At 43.8% G+C, this 18,859-nt stretch overlaps 1 protein-coding gene across 2 annotated transcripts in view; it reads left to right on the forward strand.

Moving 5' to 3' along the window:
• Positions 1-18,859, forward strand: part of SH2D4A (SH2 domain containing 4A) — a 186,652-nt gene that overhangs the window by 3,214 nt on the left and 164,579 nt on the right. The window contains exon 1 of one of the 2 annotated variants that reach the window (XM_030194503.1): positions 13,067-13,078. The exons of the other annotated variant lie outside the window; for it this stretch is intronic. The gene's annotated coding sequence lies outside the window, so the exon portion shown is untranslated. Of the gene's footprint in view, positions 1-13,066; positions 13,079-18,859 lie in introns of those variants that run through there. 2 annotated transcript variants of the gene reach the window in all.

The following is an 18,859-nucleotide window of genomic DNA, read 5'->3' on the forward strand; positions in this document are numbered from 1 at the left end:
GGTGCACAGCCCCCAAATTGTAAGCTCTGTGCATAATCCTTTGGAACTGACTCCCTTCCCCATGCCTCTCTCATATCCATGCCACCTTTTGGATTGTGTGTGAGAAGATTTGGGCATGGATCTTTATAGAATTGTATGCAGCCAGATCCTTGTGCAAATCCAAATTAGAGCCAATTAAATGAAATGAACTGTTAATTATTGATTGTGCTTGGATCTCAGGATTGTGCACAATTTTTGGCATCCAAATTTGGTTGCCATTTACAGAATCTGGAGGATAACAGTGATATTTAGGAGCTATAGGTATAACTACGTGGTTTAAGATGGGTTAGCATTTTTTTTGACCTAACTTTGTTTGGATTTTGCTCACACCTTTTTCAGTAGTAGCTCAAAGGTGAGTTACTTTCAGGTACACTGGGTATTTCCCTGTCCCTGGAGGACTCACAATCTAAGTTTATACCTGAGGCAATGGAGGGTTAAGTGACTTGCCCAAGATCTTGAGGAGCAGCAGTGGGATTTGAACCAGCCACTAGGCTCTTCCAACTTAAACCTCTTAACTATACTAATAGTGGCTGGATATCACCACTCTGTAAAGTTGGGTGGCATGTCCTTGCTCTAAAATTACTTCATCCCAGCACTATTTGCAAAGTGCCAGATCGGATAATTTTTCAGTCACAGATACGGGACTTGTTTGTATAGCAGAGCCACTCTACAGAAGTACTTTTGACCCAAATATTTTAAAATTCTCTTTAAGAGAATATGATAGCTCCCAAAGTACAAACATTGGGAAGATTGCACCCAGACATTACACATGCTGCAGGAGTCGGATTGATCTAGTTTCATTTATTATCTGATTATACTGCAAATTAGTACAAAAGATATCTACCTAATATGGTAGACGGGCCCTGCCCAGTACATACCAGGATGCATTTTGTGGGGCGGACCGCCACCATTGTGCATATGATGGCACCCAGAGGCAGGAGTGAGTACATATCGTTCCAGCATTGTTAGAGGTTACAGGGTCAGGGGGGCTAGGCTTGGTGTAGGTGGGGTTCCCATTATCAGGGAATTTTTTTAGGACTAGGGAGGGGCCTTCCAGAGAGAGGTGGGCTGGGGTCCACTAGACCACCAGGTCATTTTTTTAACACTAGGGGGAGGGGGTCAGAGTGCCACTCAACCACCAGGGCATTTTTCTTTTAATTTTGGAAAACTGTTGGGGGGCGGGGTTGGCCAGGGTAGAGGTGTGGGGTTGGGGGTAAGGGGCTTAGGCTTGTTTGTTTTTAATACCAGCTCTCCTGTCAGTACTTGAGCCAGTCACCGCTCAGGCATTGACAGGAAAGTTGATGTTTAGTCCTGACCTGCAGATTAATGCCTTGATTTTAACGTGGCATTAGTTTACATGGTCAGTTTGAACATGCTGTGAGCAATTTTATTTTCTTTTGAAGACTCTAACCTGCAAACCTTTGAGCGTTGGCCCCTTAGTTGGCATTGCCTCAAGATCACATTAAGCTGCAGTGGGATTTGAAACCAGTCTTCGCTAGCTCTCAGCCTGTATCTCTAAACACTCCCCCCCCCCCCCCTTTTTTTTTTTACAATGCTGCGCAGTAGTGCCGGCACAGCCCATTCTGTGTGGGCATTACTGCACTGGCAGCCACTAGTGTGGCTTTGTGTAAAAAAAAAAAAAAAGGGGGGGGGGGAGGAGTAAGCTACTCTTCCAGGCTTTGCTGTGAAATGAATGGTTCCTAGGAAATATGGTTAGGAAAATCTTTGTAAATGAGAGTTGAGAAAAACACTTGGCAGGTAAAACAGACTTTCCATTCAATTTATTTGCAGAGCTTTTTCTAACGTAACCTTCATTTTTGAACACTTTGTGGGCCACATTTTGTTATGGGGAAATGCCTCTGTAAATGCTGTCTCATGGCTTCTTAAAATATTTAAAAAAAGAAGTGCGTTGAATAAGGAAACCCCCCCCCCCCCCCAAGTATCACCAACAGTGCCTTTTGCGCTCATATACAAAAGGATTTTTCCCACTTTTGTGTCTGTGGGTGAAAATGTTTAGTATATAGGTGTTTGGTTGATCATATATGCCCAAGCGTTATAAATAATTGCTGTATAGCCATATGAAAAGGTCTTGCGGAATGGCTACAGGAAAAATCAAAAACATATGACAACATAGAACACTTTTTGTGGTCACAAATATGAGTACAATTGCTCACTTATAGAGGATTTTTATACCTTTTATACCCAGATTTGGTCTGTGCTTAGAAATCTATTTCCATGTACTCTGTCATTTTCTATTACGTACTTATTTGAAGAATCACTTACTAAACTGCATTGCATAAAACTTTTCCATAACTTTCAGTGTGCTCTGGAATGTGGAATGCAGTGAAGTAACAGATCTGGTCAATCGGAATCGCCTGCTATTGTGTCTGACATCACAAAGGCATTCTTGTAGCTAGTCATGCCAGAACCATCTGAAACAAGTGGCTAGGAGTTGATTTGTCACCTTTTTTTACAAGATGTCATTCATGTATGACTGATTTCAGTGAGGGTTGTCCATTAGAAGTAGAGATCATACTTGCTGTTCACCCATAACCATATATTTTGGGAGTTCTAAGAGCACTTGTTTACACAAAAGCAGTTATTGGTGTAGATCATGAGTGTTCTCTCTAGTAGAAGTCGACGTAGAACAAAATCCTTTGCAGTCCTCTATGCTAACACAAACACAGCAAAGTGACTAGAATAACCAGCTTAGGTAGACAGCTGAAATCAAGATCCTCCAGGGTAGCATCTTCAGAAATGCTTCCCGTTTCATGGTCAGAATCCAAGAGGCAGGCAGAGCTCCACAGTCTCTGATGAGGGATTTAGATTTGTTAGGAACTGGGCAACATTCTGGGGAAGGGGGTAGCCTGTTCCAAAAGGATGGACTTCACCTTAACCGGGATAGAACCAGGCTGCTGGCGCTAACTTTAAAAAGGAGAGAGCAGCTTTTAAACTAAAATGGGGGGAGGGGAAGCCAACAGTTACCCATGAGTGCATGGTTTAGTGTGGCGTATCCTTGAAGGATACTACTGAAACAGGACATTCAGGGAATCCCAGTAGAGAGTTTTTTCAATAATTGTGAAAGAAAGTCAGGAGCATTTAATGGGAAAACAGTGTAAGGATGCAAATTATCCCCGTCCACTTCAAAGCAGCTTGTAGATGCTAGGAAAAAAGACAATTTGAAGCAGAAGCTAGAAGCCTAAAAAATAAGATGGGAGAGTTGGAGTATATAGCACTAAATGAAGAGGTAGATATAATAGGCATCTCAGCGACCTGGTGGAAAGAGGACAATCAATAGGACACATAGAGGCATATTTTCAAAGCACTTTGGGAGGCTAAGTTCCATAGGTTTCTATGGAACTTTGGGAGGCTAAGTGCTTTGAAAATATGCCTCATAGGGTACAAATTATATCGCAAATTGGATGGGGGTTACGCTATATATTATAGAGGGAATTGAGTCAAACAAATATTCTACATGAAACAGCAGTGTGTAATCCTTCTAGACAGAAATTCCATGTGTGAAGGGAAAAAGTATACCGGTAGGGTGTACTACCATCCTCCAGGACTGAACAAATGTTTACAGAAATTAGGAAAGCTAGAAAGTTGGGCAACATTATAATAATGGGTGATTTTTCAATTACCGCAATATTGACTGGATAAATGCTACATCAGAGAGTGTGTTAGGGAGGTAGAATTCTTAGATGTAATAAATGCTTCTTGGAGCAACTGGTCCAAGAACCAGCAAGATGGGGAGCTATTTTAGATCTAGTCTTTAGTGGAATGCAGGGCATGGTATGATAGGTAACAATGTTGGATCTGCTGGTAAACAGTGATCATAATATGATCAAATTTGAGCTGATATCTGAAGTGAAGTCACTAAAGAAATCTACTGTGGCAGCATTCAATTTTTGAAACGGTGACTGACAAAATGAGGAAAATGCCTTTTGTTTAATGAGCGGGGTTGCAGACAAACACTCTGTCATCATGGGGAGATAATAGTAGGAGACTGAGTTCTAAGTGTTGGACACCAAAAATTACTGCGTTATATCCGTCTCTGGGAGGAATTGAATAAGATGCTAAAAATGTATTGTGAAGCTTTTGGTGTGTTAAACATCTGCTTAGTTTTGGGAGGATTGTGCATAGAATATGTTTAGAAAGTATTCACTGCTAAGGTTAGTTTGGTTATGTGATTACTACTTCAAATGAATAGCAGAATGACTTAAATGCAGTTGATGGAGGTGACTCATTAAAAGCCACTGCATGGACACGTGCAAATGTTTTTTGCATTTTCAACAGCACAAAATGAACACACATGCTCTTTTAGGTTTTGTGACATGCTTATTTTAAGTTGGCACTCGTTTTTTTTTGTTCTAGCATAAGATGTGTGCACGTTTACTATGGCTACACTCAAGTCACTATCTAAACTCTGTTTATTCTTGCCATAACAATGCTTTGTAATACCATAAGACAGTAATTCTCGACACAGTCCTCGAGGCACACCCAGCGAGTCAGGTCTTCAGAATATCTACAATGAATATGCATGAGATTTGCATGCATTGCTTCGGTATGCTAAGTCTGTTCCATGCATATTCATTTTGGATATCCTGAAAACCTGACTGGTGGGTGTGCCCTTAGAGTCTGGATGAGAACCACTGCTTTATGTATGGAGAGGGAACTTTTTTTTTTTTTTTTAAATACTGATTTGTTCAAGTCAGTAAATGGTACTCTGGGCCAACATCTGTAACTTCTGTGCTGTCATTTTAAAATGTTGCTGTCTTCATTGGAAACAGAGGTCAACAAAATTAAATAAGTAGCAGGTAGTTAGCTTAGTGCACCGTCTTGTATATTTGTGGCTAGCTTTTGAGAGCTTTGCTCCTTGCATCATCAGGTCAGCACACTGTCTACAGTTTATTTTGCTTTTTCAGCCCCATGGGCTAAGAAGATAAATGTACTCCTCTATTTTTGATGTCTCTTTTTAAAACCAGCACAGTGCCGGCTCTTTTCCAAAGGTATGAGCACGTGCAGTAAAACTTGTTGAGCATGTTTTTCAGCCTATGTGTTGATTTGCAATACTGTACACCCTTCTGGACTTTTGGCTGCTGTCCAATACAATCAGGCTGTTTGGAAGTCAGGAAGCATCCAAAAATAAAAGAAGACTACTCTACATAGACATATCTTTAGTATGAATAATCCTGTCCCAAGTGTAATTTGTGAACTGGCAATAACTAATGTCTGGTTTATACAAGTTTACTGGAAAGAGACTTCTGTGGTGGTTTTTGTTTTGTTTCCTGTCCACATAAACTGTACCTGAAAACCAGTACAGAACAGTTTAAGACAGCTGTTACCATTTTCCCCCTAAGAATAGCCATTTCATATTTTCCTTGAGGTTAGTTGAAAAGTGTGCCTTTGCTTTTATGGCCACACAGTTTTTTTCTGTAGCACCACTCTGTGTGACTTTTTTAAGCATTTAAAATTTTTTTTATTTTTGTATTTATTTTTATCATGTATGCTTGTGTTGTGTTTTATTGTAACGATTTATTTTTTTGTTCCCCACACTGAGCTATGAAAGGTGTGGGTTAGAAATGCTATGTGTGTGTGTTTATTTTATTTATTAAAAAAAAAGCAAAAACATAGTGTGTGCCATTGGTGGTGTCTGCTTGGGGATCTGAGAAGGCATAACTCTGTTTTCTTGTGTTCATAAAGGTGAACAGGGCCTTCTGAAAAATCCTTTTACTTTTTTGAAAACAGAAATTTAAACAGATCAGAGTATAGAACATGACCACAGTTACTCCTGTCTGTTCTCTTTGAGTCTTATCCTGATTTTGTTTTAGAACTTCTTCTTTTCAATTAAAAAAAAGTTTACTCTTGCCTGGTTAGTAATTTTTGAGGTAGTTGTTTTCATTGTACTCCTTCATATTTAGAGGGGAATACTAAAAATTTGATGCTGAGCGTGATTCTATAAAGGGCATTTGCCCTTTATAGAATTGTACTTAGCACCAATTCCCATGCCAGACTTAGACCTGCTGAAACCTGGTGTAAATGCTGGTCCCTAAGGTGTCCTTTTACAAAGCTGCAATTTAAAATGGGCCCTGCACTAGCAGCAGGCGCTGTTTTTGGCTGTGGTCCTTTTACTTCAGCAGGTAAAAAGGCCAAAAAATGGCATGGCCATATGGTAAGATTTCATCTAACGTGTGGCCATGCTGGGGAGGGGAGAGTACTAGGGCTCCCGCTCTAACCTGGCAGTAAGTGGGTAGCACTGATTACCACCGGGTTAGTGCCACAATAGAAAATAGTTAGCTATTTTCCCTGGTGCGGCAAATGGTGTTTCTAGGCTGGGACTACCAATTAGCATGTTGTAAGCCCACGTTGGGCTTACTGCCACTCTGTAAAAGAGCGCCTAAGTTAGGCACGCTGAGGCAGTATTCTGTAACAATGCAAGTAACTTTTTGGAATGCCCATGACATGCCCATACCACTATGGTCATGCCCCCTTTTGAGTTACCGTTTGGCACCATTCCTTATAGAATAGCATGCAGGCAGATGTGTGCAAATTTTAATGTGTGCCCATTCAATAACTGGTGGTGAGCACCCAATTATCGATATTAGTTCATTAGCCATATTAATTTGCAAACGTATCTCAGGAACCATACATTTAGGCCAAGCCACAGGATGATCCAAGATGACGATAAGTAGAACCTTTATTCATAATTGTACAGATGCAGTCCCACACTAAATTGGACCCAACATAGGCTATGTTTTGGTTCTCAAGCTTTCCTCAGGAGTCTTTATCAAATAAAATATATAAATAAATATATAATAATAAATACAATGACAAATAGTTTTGTACATAAGTGCATTAAAAATGGAACAAATGTGTTTGCAAGGAGAGTTACTACAAAATATAACATAATGTTCTAAAAAGAGAAAGAAAAGATGATGATTATGGAATTGAGAAATCAGTGAACATAACTACAATCTAAAGAGATGATGTGCAAAACATACATGTAGTGTAGACCAATACTAGAAAATTAGAAAGATGTGTGAATAACCAAAAGCTTCCTAGTGGACCAATAAAACAGGTGATGTGAATGACTGAATATTTGACAGAACAACTTCTGTCAACATTCAAACAAACAACGCCTCCCTCCCCAAACCCATCCAACCCAACCCCCTTTCTTAGTCACACATCCCCCACCATCTTCACGATCTTAAAACAAGCCAGAGACATCCGAGATGGGCAATGGAGGGCATGAATCTCCAGACTCGACTCAACCAGACCCTCTTCACATCGAACTTAGGAAAGGCCATATATTGTAATGGGAGATTATAGGAAAGAAATAAGCTCAGTGAAATTCAGCTTTTTCCGTGCATTGGTGGTGGTTGCGGCAACTATGAGGGAGGCCAAAAAAAACAGGGAATTCCTTGTCACTTGCAGCAGATGAATCCCGGAACTAGTGGGTTAAGTCCGCTTACCAGCAGGTGGAGATAGAGATAAACAAACTAAAGGCAGTGATGCCAGATGGCCATCTCCTTCCTCAGTTATTATATGTCTATCTCAGCAGGTGGTGGACGGCTTTTTCTCCAGCACCTGGGCCGGTGGCCAGTTTGAGCTGGGGGTGGCGGACTGGTGGTGTCCCCTTTGGCAGCATACGCAGTTGCTGGGTCCCTGCTGCACCTCAAATTCCCTCTGAACAGGCTTTTGCTGTTCCTTCCCTTCCCTGTTTGTTTCTGCCTCCTCACTGAAAAAAAAAAGAGAAACAGGGAAGTGTATTTTTGCTGAGAGCAGGTTTGTGTTACTGCTGTCCGAGTCCTGTTTTCTGTTGCCTGCTTGTCTGAGCCTGCCTCGAAGTGGAGTCGGAGAGTTTTTTTTTTCTTCGACTAAGCTGCCAGTTCCTGCGCTTTCCCGGTCCGGGGTAAGTCCTGCTGGGTTCCTGTTTGGGGACGGGCAGTGGCAGCGGAGGCGGTAAAACACTGTTCCCAATGCGGGAAACAGCGTTCGGCGGCGGGCCTTTGCAGTGTGGGGTGCGCTGATTTGGCGGGACTCGATGGAGCGGTGCTCCCCCCCCCCCCCCCGAGATTGTGCTTTCCCACCCAGAGCCTGGTGATTCTCGCGCCATTTTGCGATCGGTCGCGGAGCTGGATCCGGTAGTGGTTTTGGGCAAAGCTGCTTCTTCGTTGGTAGGGGAGTCGGGGGGGGGGGGGCGTCAGGCACTTGGGTGGTGGTGCAGGTGTCGTGGCTGCGACCTCCTCCGTTGCGGCGGAGGGGTTTTCACCACAGTTTATTTTGCTACTCCATCAGGCGTTTTTGTTGAAAAGGGCCTTGCCCCCCCCCCCCCCACGCGGCTGCGACAGCTTCGGCCTTTGATTCTCTCAGGGAGTCTGGGGGTAACCAAGAGATTTAGGGTTTTCCCCCCAGAGGATTTTTCCTCCCTTAAAAAGCCTAGGCTTTCTTTGGGGTGTGAGGAGGGGTCCTGCATATGGTCCGCCTGCAGCTTCCTCCGTGGTGGGTCTCTCGGAGCAGACAGGGGTAGAGGACGTGGAGGACAGTGTCCTCACTGACCAACCGGAGGACTCTTCTGCCGTGAGGATTTTCCATAAGGAGGAGGAGTCCTTTATCTCTCGGGCGCTGGAAGCCCCGAATATAAAGGACCCTGAGTTTGTAGCTTCTCAGGCGGTCAACACCAAGATGGCTACTACAAGACGACCTTCTAAGGCCTTTCCGGTACATGAAGCGATTGAAGAGTTGATTTCGGCCCAGTGGGCGGATCCGGATGGGGGGCTGAAAGTAGCCAGGGCTATGGCCAGGCTGTATCCGGTTTCAGCGGACTGTTTAGAGCAGTTTGCTCTACCTAGGGTGGATGCCCTGGTGACGGCGGTCACTAAGAAGACTACTCTTCCAGTGGAAGGTGGTGTGGCACAACGCTATGCAAGACTGACGGCTAGAGGCCTCTTTAAAACGTGCCTTTGAGGTGGCCACTTTGACACTTCAAGCTTCTGTTTGTAGTTCTTATGCGGCTAGAGCTTGTCTCAATTGGCTACATTCTGTCATGGATTCGATTTCGGAGTCTGATATGCTGGGCACTCCTCAGATGTCGCTGATAGATATTGGGCTGGCGTACTTGGCGGATGCCTTGTATGATTTGGTCCATGCTTCGGCCAAACTCGTGGCCTTGACCGTTTCCTCTCGGCGTCTTCTGTGGCTCCGTCATTGGGCCGCAGATATGGTCTCTAAGCAACGACTCATTACATTGCCTTTCCGAGGGAAATTGCTTTTTGGGGAAGACCTAGAAAAGATAAAGATTTGGGGGATTCCAAATCTCAGCGTCTTCCGGAGGATAGACCCAAGTTTACTTCCTGGCAGGGAGCCTCGCGGTCACGTTTCAGAGAGACACGACGGTATCGCCCGGGGTGGTCCAACGCAGCCATTCAGCGTCCTCGTTTTGGGCAGCGTTTTTTCCTTTTGCAATGAGAAGCGTCCGGCTGGACCCCCCTCTTGTCAGGGGGCTCCTTCTCGTGCCTCCCAATGATGGGGCGCAGGTCCACTCGGGAGGACAGCAGATCGGTGGTCGGCTTTCTCTGTTTCTTCCAGAGTGGGCCAGAATTACTTCAGACCAGTGGGTCCTCGATGTGGTGCGAGAAGGTTACAAGCTAGAATTGTTCTCTCATGTCACAGATTTTTTTTTTCTGGAGTCCTGCTGTTTATCGCGGGTCAAGAGGACAGTGGTTCTGCAGTGTTTGCGAGACCTGCTAAGGATAGGGGCTATTGTGCCTTTTCCTCCTCTTGAAAGGCACACAGGTGGTTCCAAAGAAGGGCGGGGCTTTTCGGCCTATTCTCAATCTTAGAAAAGTAAACCAGTTTTTGCAGGTTCGTCACTTCTGCATGGAGACATTAAGGGCAGTTATTGCTGCTGTTCAACCAGGCGAGTTTTTGACGGCTCTCAATTTGAGGGAAACTTACCTGCACATTCCCATTTGGCAGCCCCATCGGAGATTTCTCAGATTTGCAGTGCTGGGTCAGCACTTCCAGTTTCAGGCCCTTCCTTTCGGAATGGCCACTGCCCCACGCATTTTTTCCAAGGTCATGGTGGTGGTGGCGGCGTTCCTGCGGAAGGAGGGGATTCGAATGCATCCATATCTCGATGACTGGCTGATCTGGGTGACGACAGCAGAGGAGAGTCGAGTGGTCACCGACCGAGTGATTGCAGTGTTGCAATCCTTAGGTTGGGTGGTCAATTTGGACAAGTCATCTGGTTCCTACTCAGTCTGGAGTATCTTGGATTGCAATTCGATACGAAGCGGGGGAAGGTGTTTCTCCCTGAGGGGCGAAGGATCAAATTGCTTTCTCAGGTACGGACCTTATTGAGTCATCGCACTCCCCGAGTGTAGGACTATGTTCAGCTCCTCGGTTCCATGATGGCGACCTTGGAGGTCATTCCATGGGCAAGGGCTCACATGTGGCCTCTTCAGAATTTCCTTTTGAGCAGATGGTCGCCGACGTCGCTGGATTATCAACGACGCCTTCCTTGGTCGGGCCAGGGACAGTTTCGCGTGGTGGCTTCGGTCAGCCAATTTGCAGAAGGGTGTTTCTCTGGCGCCTCCCAATTGAGTGGTAGTTGTGACGGATGCCAGCCTTGCGGGCTATGGAGCCCATTGTCTTCATCGAGTAGCCCAGGGATCGTGGACCCCTCTCAAAGCGACTTGGCTGATAAATCGTCTGGAGTTGCGAGCAGTCGTGAATGCGCTGCGGAGTTTTCAGGACCTTCTGCAGGGGCAGGTGGTTCGTGTATTCTCAGACAACACCACAACGGTGGCCTACATCAATCAGCAGGGGGGCACTCGCAGTCTTCCCTTGGCAGTGGAATCATCTCGTCTTCTAGTATGGGTGGAAGCGCATGTTTAGAGTCTGTCGGCAGCGCACATTGCAGGTCAAGACAATGTTCAAGCGGATTTTCTCAGCCGGACTCTTGGACACGGCGGAATGGACGCTGTCGGACTCGGCTTTTCGGCTGATCTGTCAATGTTGGGGAAGACCAGTAATAGATCTCATGGCCATGGCTTGCAATGCCAAAGTTCCCCAGTTCTTCAGCTGCAAATGCAGCCAAGATCCGCAGGATTGGACGCTCTTCTCCAGCCATGGCCGGAACAACAGCTACTGTGTGTTTTTCCTCTGTGGCCTCTGATAGGGAGAGTTCTTTGCCGCATAGGGCAGCATCGGGGGCCGGTCGTTCTAGTGACCCCAGACTGTCCCCGACGGCCGTGGTATGCGGATCTCATTCGGGCACTCTCAGAGCCACCATTGCGACTTCCGGTGACTCCCGATGTGCTGCATCAAGGGCCAGTTCAGATGGAAAATCCCTCCCGCTTTGGTCTTATGGCCTGGCTATTGAGAGGGGGCAGCTGAGGAACAAGGGATTTTCAGGACCAGTCATTGCCAGTCTTTAGGGGGCACAGAAGCAGTCTACTTCCGCAGCATACGCGCGAATGTGGAAAGCTTCCTTGGCATGGTGTGCTTTGAGTGCTGAATCGCCTTTTCGGGCGGACATTCCGATTATTCTGGAGTTCCTTTAGGATGGTCTTCAAAAGGGATTTTTTTCTACATGTGGAAGCAAGCATTCAGATGCGAAGCTCTTCCCTGATGAAGAATTCCGAAATCTGGCCATGTTGGCAGGGGTTTGACTCTGGAGAAAAATCACTGCTGAAAGCCGCCTAAAGTTAAGTGTTATGAGCATTATATATTTTTTGATGTTAAGATTTGAGGAAGACTTATTGGAAGATGTTGATTTATGAAGAGAGCTTTATGAAAAGTGAATTATAAATTCTTGAAAAAAATAGATTGTTATAGAAAAAAAGTAAACGGGTGGATCGATGACTATGTAAACACCACTAAAAATGTTGGAACAAGTTTCCTAGAAGGTGCATGTTGTCAAAACTCTGAGGATCCCTGTTCATCACATAATGTTGAACTATGAATGTATATCTCAGTTAGATGTTCTACTGCATGTGGAAACTGAAAAGAATAAGACCATTCTTCCCAAGATCCGTCTTTCGCAGCCTAGTGCAATCTCTCGTACTCAGCCATCTGGACTACTGCAACTCACTATACGCAGGTTGCAAAGAGCAAATACTGAGGAAACTTCAAACAGCCCAGAATACAGCAGCCAGACTCATCTTCAGAAAACCAAAATATGAAAGTGCAAAACCCTTACGAGAGAAGCTACACTGGCTCCCACTCAAGGAACGCATTACTTTTAAAGTATGCACATTAGTCCACAAAATCATTCACGGTGAAGCCCCAGCCTTACATGTCTGATCTAATAGACTTACCACCCAGAAACGCTAAAAGATCATCCCGAACTTTCCTCAACCTCCACTTCCCTAATTGCAAGGGCTTGAAATACAAGGCGCTGCACGCGTCAACCTTTTCTTACATGAGCACGCAGTTCTGGAATACACTGCCGCGCAACCTGAAAACGATCTACGAGCAAGCCAACTTCCGCAAACTATTGAAGACCCATATCTTTGAGAAAATTTACGGAAAGAACCAAAACACATAAAGCCCACACTCACTGTTCAGTAATGCATCAATACAGCCACTTCTGAATTCTCATCCCCCGTAATCTCACCACACTCATACCTTTACTCACAGAAAATGTATACCAAATGTTTTCCTGTTATTATATATTGCCCCTTTTTGTTTCCGTTATTTCCTTCCAATGTTTCAGTGCTCTCTTCCATTATATTCATTAACGATACTTTGACTTTGTCTCGCATAACTCATCACAATGTAATCCATAACCGAATTGTAACAAATTGTATTTCCATGATTCATAATGTATTGTAAGCCACACTGAGCCCGCAAAAAGGTGGGAAAATGTGGGATACAAATGCAATAAATAAATAGCATTGACTATCTGTGAATATAATAAGAAAGAGTGTTTGAGAGAAGATTAAAATACAGTATATGAATAATCTCCACACTAGTTAAAATAGGTCCCCTGAATTAGATGCTTCAAGAGGGATTGGCATCTAATTCCCTTCGAGTGCAGGTGGCCGCTCTAGCTTGTTTTAGGGGCAAACTGCATGGTTCCTCTTTAGCAGCTCACTCTGATGTGGTCCGTTTCCTACGCGGGGCTCTTCGGCTTTGGCCTCCTCTGTGGCAGCCGTGCCCGGTGTGGCATTTGAATATGGTACTGCGAGCCCTCCAGGCCCCACCGTTTGAGCTGTTGAATAAGGTTTCTGAGAAGGATCTAACACTTGCGACAGTGTTTTTGGTGGCCATTGCTTCGATTAGGAGGATTTCTGAAATTCAGGCTTTGTCTTGCAGAGATCCTTTTTTGCAGTTTTCGGAAGCAGGGGTGTCGATCCGGACGGTGCCGTTGTTTCTACCTAAAGTGGTTTCGGCTTTCCATGTCAATTAGGCGGTTTATCTTCTGTCTTTTTGAAGAGAGGATTATCCAGGAGAGTTTGCCTCGCTACGTTTCCTGGACGTGCGGAGAGCCTTGTTTCGGTACTTGCAAATCTCTAATGAGTTTTGACGCTCGGATCATCTCTTTGTGCTCTTGTTGGGATCGAAAAGAGGTGAGGCGGCTTCCATTGCTCGCTGGATTAGGGAAGCCATTGGAGCGGCATATCTGCTACAAGGGCGGGAGTCTCCAGTGGCCCTGAAGGTGCATTCTACTCGGGCACAGGTGTCAGGCGGCTACTTGGGCATCCCGTCATACTTTTGCGAAGCGTTAAAGGCTAGACGTGTCTGCTCGGGAGGATGCGAGTTTTGGGACGGGAGTGTTGGCGCGGGGAGCATCGGCTTCCCACCCTACTTAAGGAATGCTTTGGTACATCCCACTAGTACCTGGATTCATTTGCTGCAAAGTGACAAGGAAGGTAAAATTATGTCTTACCTGATTACTTTCTTTCCTTTAACGCAGCAGATGAATCCAGGATCCCTCCCTGGTTCAGCCGACGGTTTTTTTCATTTTCCGCACAGTGTGGCTATATTTTTCCTTCTGGGTTGTCTTTTGCAGAGTTCAGACAGATGTGGGAACACGGAAAGGATTCCGATTTCTGGATCAAGTTGCAGTTATTTTGAAGTTCTTAATTGGTTCTCTGTTTTTCATAGTGAGGATGGTTTCTGGTTGTTGTTGGTTTCATATTTTTGGCCATGTAAAAATGCTTACGAATAACATACTAACTGAGGAAGGAGCTGGCCGTCTGGCATCACTGCCTTTAGTTTGTTTATCTCTATCTCCACCTGCTGGTAGGCAGACTTAACCCACTAGTTCCTGGATTCATCTGCTGCGTTAAAGGAAAGAAAATGATCAGGTAAGACATAATTTTACCTTCCTGCAAAAACACCACATGGGTCTGCACTAGGTGCAACTCTCGAAATAAATGTCATTTATAGGGAGAATTTAAACCCTTAACATTATAAGTAAAGAGGTTTAAGTCAGACATCATAGCTCCAAAGTATTAAGAGACAAAAGCGCAGAGGGAAATAAGGGAGAAACATTCAAACAAACAACGCCTCCCTCCCCAAACCCATCCAACCCAACCCCCTTTCTTAGTCACACATCCCCCACCATCTTCACGATCTTAAAACAAGCCAGAGACATCCGAGATGGGCAATGGAGGGCATGAATCTCCAGACTCGACTCAACCAGACCCTCTTCACATCCACTCCCCACACATACAAACCCTAAACATACATATCAAAAGTCCCTTCAGCACTAAGCAATACAGGCAAGTCTAATACTGAAGCAGTGGCATATCAAAAATGATAAAATAGTCTCTCAAAACCTCTCCTCCCCCATTGCCCTTAAAAACCCAGAAGAAGCAAGTCCCAGTCTTCAAGGAGGATTCACTGTAGAGCTCAAATGAGGCTGCTCCTTCAGATTATGCTCCACACGCTTCCAGCGCTGCAGTTTCTCCCATGTCGCAGGGGCCACGACACTTGGAGGATGTTCTGTAGGAGCCAAACCCGCTTCACTTGGTGCAACTTACCTGTCGCAGTAAAAGTCAAATCAAAGGGAAATGCCCACTGGTAGGCAATTTGGGAGAAGACAGAAGGTCCAAGACAGGTCTTGTCACTTTCTGCTGTTACAAGGTGTAAGAGGAAAGATCCTGGTACACAGAGACTTTCAATTCATTATACATCAGCTGGGTAGTCTGTCGGGCTTTTGCCACAATCAGTTCTTTATCAGTGTAGCGTAAAAAACATGCCACAATATCTTGTGGAGCTGAGTCCCCTTGGTCTGTCCAGTGCCCTGTGCACTCTCTCAAAGTGAAGTGACTCCCCAGCGCCATCAGAGTTCAGAAGCTGCGTGCATAATTTGACTATGACCAGGATGTTTTCTGTGTTGCCCCTTTAGGGGACCCCCCCCCCAACCGTAAATTTTTTTCGGCATCCTCTATTTTCCAAATCGTCCGGTTTATACATTGTTTCTTCATGATAAACAACTGTGCAACTCGTGTCTACAACGTAGTAAGGAAATCCGCATGCCTCCTCCACTTTAGATTCCAGCTCTGTCATATATCCTCCTAACTCACTCAGATCAGCACATAAATGATCAATGCGATCCACAATATCTACTCCAGAGGCTTTAATCTCATCCTTTTATTTCAGCAAGATAATTCGTCAGTTTCCGAGGACACGCAGTAAAATCCTCCACCCTGCAGCGAATCAGTCACTGAAAGTGCAGAATCTGAGTCCGACTCAAGACAACTGGGTTGAGACAGCCTGGTGGCCTGCCGATTTAGCGGGTGTCTTTTTAGTGGATTTCTCCACCGGCTTACCGGAGCAATGCTGAAACTTACTCATAGCTATAATGTTCACACCCCGATATCTGTGACACCCGCTAATAAGAAGGGATTAGCTCAAGAGCAGGCAGGAGGAAAAGAATTAGGCTGCCATCAAGCCAGGTGATGTGACTTCCTCTCTAGAAGCTAGATTTATTTTTTTCCCTTTAAAAACAAATATTCCCAGTAAATATTTCAGTTTCTTTAATATCTCTAGTTGCAAATTTAATCAGATGCAAGATTATAGCTACTGTTACCTAGGATTGGCAATGGAAAATAAACCTTGCAGAGTTTGTCTACAGTTCAGTAGCCAAGAGTTAGTAATGTGAAAGGCCAGAGAGGGGCGCGAAAGGTGGGTGGGTGTTTATTTTTTGTTTTTTAGTCTAGGTTAGTTGACAGAAGTACACCACAATATAGATAGCACAATTTAACTCGGCAATTAAGTCCAGAGAATAGATAGTTATTTAAACCTATAGCCATACAGTTGAAATATTAAGAAAATCAGAAAGCACTTAGCAGTATTGTTAAGGTCTTTTGAAGGAGAGCACATAGATTATAACACATGTGGGAACATATGAAGCAGCTGCTGCTGAGAAGATCCACTGGTAGCAATCCTTTTGCAAGATGAGGGACTAGCTGTGTAAGCACTGGGCATTGCACTACCTTTTGCCTGTTTACTATATGTTATTTGTTGTTGGAATCAGTTAATAAATAAATGAGTTGGACACAAAAAAGGTTGTATAGTATACAACATGATCATATCACACCATTTCTGCAAAAACTCCACTGATTACTATGCAGCATCATACAGGGATATATGTAAAACTGATCTTCAAGGGCCTTAAAGGAAATGGGCCAGAGTTATTACGATTCTTAAAAATTTATTTTAAAAATTTAACAATAATGCTCCTATTGCTAGCACAGTCGACACTCATACCAGCATACTAGGCACCTTTCAGCCATGCAGGATTAAGTGTTCCTTCTTTTCACTTGGTTAAGCTTGATGACTATCTTAATTCTATTTTGTATATTATGGGCCCAAAACTATGGAACCATTTTTACCTGCCACACAAGGTCAATGAAAACCTACATGCTTTCAGGAAAATTCTTGAAATGTTTCTATGTTAGCAAGCTTTGGTGTGTGATACTACTACTCAGATTGAAGACAGTGATAATAATTGGAAGTTTAATTGAAGTGTGTGTGTGTGAGGGGGGGGGGTCTGTCTGTGTGTGTATCTGTGTTATTGTCTAGTTTTGTTTTTAATTGCTTATTTATGTTGTGCATGTTGCCTAAAATTTTATTTTATTATTTTTATATAGAGCTGGTTATAAATTTTAAAACTAAATTGTGATCTTTTCCTTTTGTACCACTAGCTAGATTCTGTTGAAAATACCAACTCTTTTTTTGAAAGCCAGTAAAATTATCAATGCCAATACTTATCACTTTCCATCAGCAATATCGGTGTGTTCATCATGGTCATCTGGTAGATTCAGATGGAGGCTTCTGCTGCTGCAGGTGGCCAAAGATACACAGCTTTGCAGCATAAGGATCCCAGCCAGCCATTGTGCAGTGTATCAGCCTCTGAGTGCATATGTCCTCCAGTGCAGAGGGAGCCATTGTGTGTGGTGGTGGTGGTGGAGGAGGGGTGGTCTTCTGACAACGATCTCTAAAATTACTGTGATTCCATTTTAAATGCTGTAAGGTTAGCATAACGCAGCAGATAATGGCAAATGAAAGCCAATTGGCCCATACGGTCTCTTCTGGTTTTCTTTCATTTTAGGTAGACAAGCGTCATATTTAAACCAACACCAGATCTTCTACCTTATGGCTTGTTTTGTATCTTCTATCTCATGGCTTGCTTTGTACCCAGCTTCACATTTCTGTTCTATCACTACATTCTTTAATAGATCCAAGTATGTAAAGGCCATCATGAATGGAACGTAGTGATTCTCTGTATTATTCAAGCACTGCCTTCCTAATTTTGTTCTTGTACCTGCAATAATTTCATGCCGTTCCCCCCCCCCCCCCCCCCCAAAACCACGTTTTTGCCATCAGGATTTGTAAACCAGGCAGTTACTGAAACTGTAACAATCCAGCCACCCTGTGCTTGTTGCTTTTAGGGTTAAAACCATGATTTGCCTGAGGGCTATCCCAGCCTTCTTGGAAACTTGATGCATTATTGTATATCTTTTAATGTTGCTTCTAAATATTACAAAATATTCTAAATATTTTTCTTGTTAGCTGTGCTTTGCTGGGCAACAAAGTTTGATCTGCTCCAAGAAAAAGCCCAGTAATAAAGGCTTGAGATTTATTTTCCACAATTGTTTTAAGAGCGAGAAGTTTGAGACAAAATGAAAACTCAGCTTTGCTCTCTCTTTTCATATGCTTTGCCTTGAAATCCCCCTTTCTATTCAGTTTAAATATGACATGTTGCATTCTTGTTGCCTGGCACCATTTGTGATGCCTGTAACGACTTTCAGGTGGGTCTGCAGAGCAACACCCTGAATTTATTTTATTTTTTGTTCAGGGATTTAGGATGGTGGCGATCTAGCTAAGTAGGTGGAGTTTTTCAAGCAACCGGGATATAAAGTCTGTTTTCGTCCTACCATTTCTGTTGTAAAGAAATGGCTTTATCTCAAATAATTTAACTAGGTATACACAATAGTAATGTAGGCTTCAGTCTTATCTCCTATGTTAATAGATGACATCCACTATTAAACTGGGCCTAGCTGGATGGGCTTTTAACAGACTATTTAGAAGGAATGATGTGTGTGTGTGTGGTGCCCCCCCCCCCCCCATTTTTTTGTTTTAACAAAATGTGAAGTTAAAAAAAAAATTCTGGTGTGTGTGTGGGAGGGGGGTGTATTTCAGGTAGCTCATTTCTCGATTTCTATTTGTATTGAAATGGCATCTTCATCCTGGGATTTTTTTCTCCTCATATTTATTATAAATTGCATGAAATGGCATCTTCATCCTGGGATTTATTTCTCCTCATATCTATTATAAATTGCATGTTGCATTGACAGTC

The sequence above is a fragment of the Microcaecilia unicolor genome, chromosome 2 (assembly GCF_901765095.1).
Source record: "Microcaecilia unicolor chromosome 2, aMicUni1.1, whole genome shotgun sequence".
Lineage (NCBI taxonomy): Eukaryota > Metazoa > Chordata > Amphibia > Gymnophiona > Siphonopidae > Microcaecilia > Microcaecilia unicolor.